The sequence below is a fragment of the Schistocerca cancellata genome, chromosome 2, assembly GCF_023864275.1.
Source record: "Schistocerca cancellata isolate TAMUIC-IGC-003103 chromosome 2, iqSchCanc2.1, whole genome shotgun sequence".
NCBI lineage: Eukaryota > Metazoa > Arthropoda > Insecta > Orthoptera > Acrididae > Schistocerca > Schistocerca cancellata.
The window spans coordinates 1,086,128,853-1,086,131,625 of NC_064627.1; the positions used below are offsets into that span (position 1 = coordinate 1,086,128,853).

The 2,773-nt window shown below is 43.5% G+C and overlaps 1 pseudogene; it reads left to right on the forward strand.

Moving 5' to 3' along the window:
- The first annotated feature begins 451 nt into the window (after positions 1-451).
- LOC126163582 (5S ribosomal RNA) lies at positions 452-569 on the forward strand (annotated as a pseudogene).
- Positions 570-2,773: the final 2,204 nt, after the last annotated feature.

A 2,773-nucleotide genomic window follows, 5' to 3' on the forward strand; every position in this document is an offset into this window, starting at 1 on the left:
GTTAAATGAAAAATGTGGAGTTGCACTAAGGTTTAGACTCCATGTTTAAGTGTAGATCTACCCCTGTAATTAGCTGGGTAAGTTGTTTACATTGAGTCCATACTCTGTAAACCACTGGAGTGCATGGTATAGAACACTTACCTTTGTATCACATATTAGAGTGTCTTGCCATACCATTTGTGTATACAGCGTGTTGAGAATGACTGTTTACATGCCTCCGTGCATGCAGTAACTGGTCCAGCCTTGTCTTTGTGACCCCTAAATGAGCAATAGAATGGGAGTGGTGGTGCATTCTTAGATTCTTCACTTAGTGCTGGTTGCTGAATCTTTTAAATAGGCTTTCACAGGATAGTTAGTGCCTATCTTTATCTTTAAGCATTTATGTGACTTTCTCATATCTATCAAACAAATCTGTGATCATCACTGAAATAAAGTTGGTCATGTTACCTGTGGCAACGGCCGTGCCGCAGTAGATGCACCGGTTCCCGTCAGATCACCGAAGTTAAGTGCTGTTGGGAGTGGCCAGCGCTTGGATGGGTGACCATCCAGGCCGCTCTGTGCTGTTGCCATTTTTCAGGGTGCACTCAGCCTCGTGATGCCAATTGAGCAGCTACTCGACCAAATAGTAGCGGCTCCGGTCACAGAAAACATCATAACGACTGGGAGCTGACCACATGCCACTCCTCAGCTGAGGATGATGTGGCTGTCAGACGGTCCTGATGGGCCACTTGTGGCTTGAAGATGGGGTGCTTTATGTTACCTGTGGGTAGATTGTAGTATGGGTTGGTATTTTTGACTACCATTTATGTAAACTTTATCATGCAACACAAACACATGCAACTGCCTCAGACCAAGACTGCTTTCTCTCTGCACAGTCTTGTGATGGAAGGTGTATGGGCACTGCATCAAGACACCTGTGACTAAGCCTATGTGATCAGTCGATTACACATCCCTATTGATTGTAAAAACCAGGTGTTTGCGAGTTGACTCATTGGTCTTATGTCAAAGCGGTAGGTGGATCAAAACAAAATGTCCAGACACTCTGTGACCAAAATGGTACTGAAACAGAGGATGACAGACTAAAGGCCGAAATACTAAATGTCTTTTTCCAAAGCTGTTTCACAGAGGAAGACTGCACTGTAGTTCCTTCTCTAGATTGTCGCACAGATGACAAAATGGTAGATATCGAAATAGACGACAGAGGGATAGAGAAACAATTAAAATCGCTCAAAAGAGGAAAAGACGCTGGACCTGATGGGATACCAGTTCGATTTTACACAGAGTACGCGAAGGAACTTGCCCCCCTTCTTGCAGCGGTGTACCGTAGGTCTCTAGAAGAGCGTAGTGTTCCAAAGGATTGGAAAAGGACACAGGTCATCCCCGTTTTTAAGAAGGGACGTCGAACAGATGTGCAGAACTATAGACCTATATCTCTAACTTGGATCAGTTGGAGAATTTTGGAACACGTATTATGTTAGAGTATAATGACTTTTCTGGAGACTAGAAATCTACTCTGTAGGAATCAGCATGGGTTTCGAAAAAGACGGTCGTGTGAAACCCAGCTCGCGCTATTCGTCCACGAGATTCAGAGGGCCACAGACACGAGTTCACAGGTAATAGCCGTGTTTCTTGACTTCCGCAAGGCATTCGATACAGTTCCCCACAGTTGTTTAATGGACAAAGTAAGAGCATATGGACTATCAGACCAATTGTGTGATTGGATTGAAGGGTTCCTAGATAACAGAACACAGCATGTCATTCTCAATGGAGAGAAGTCTTCTGAAGTAAGAGTGATTTCTGGTGTGCCGCAGGGGAGTGTCATAGGACTGTTGCTATTCACAATATACATAAATGACCTTGTGGATAACATCGGAAGTTCACTCAGGCTTTTTGCGGATGATGCTGTGGAAATCGAGAGGTTGTAACAATGGAAAATTGTACTGAAATGCAGGAGGATCTGCAGTGAACTGACAAATGGTGCAGGGAATGGCAACTGAATCTCAATGTAGACAAGTGTAATGTGCTGCGAATACATAGAAAGATAGATCCCTTATCATTTAGCTACAAAATAGCAGGTCAGCATCTGGAAGCAGTTAATTCCATAAATTATCTGGGAGTACGCATTATGAGTGATTTAAAATGGAATCATCATATAAAGTTGATCGTCGGTAAAGCAGATGCCAGACAGATTCATTGGAAGAATCCTAAGGAAATGCAGTCCAAAAACAAAGGAAGTAGGTTACAGTACACCTGTTCGCCCACTGCTTGAATACTGCTCAGCAGTGTGGGATCCGTTCCAGATAGGGTTGATAGAAGAGATACAGAAGATCCAACGGAGAGCAGCGCACTTTGTTACAGGATCATTTAGTAATCGCGAAAGCATTATGGAGATGATAGATAAACTCCAGTGGAAGACTCTGCAGGAGAGACACTCAGTAGCTCGGTACGGGCTTTTATTAAAGTTTCGAGAACATACCTTTACCGAAGAGTCAAGCAGTATATTGCTCCCTCCTACGTATATCTCGCGAAGAGACCATGAGGGTAAAATCAGAGAGATTAGAGCCCACACAGAAGTGTACCGCCAATCCTCCTTTCCACGAACAATACGAGACTGGAATAGAAGGGAGAACCGATAGAGGTACTCAGGGTAACCTCCGCCACACTCCGTCAGGTGGCTTGCGGAGTATGGATGTAGATGTAGTCAAATAATACTATGTTTTTCCATTTTATGAAGTGCATAATTTTTTCATTTCTGAATATTTAAACTGAGTTG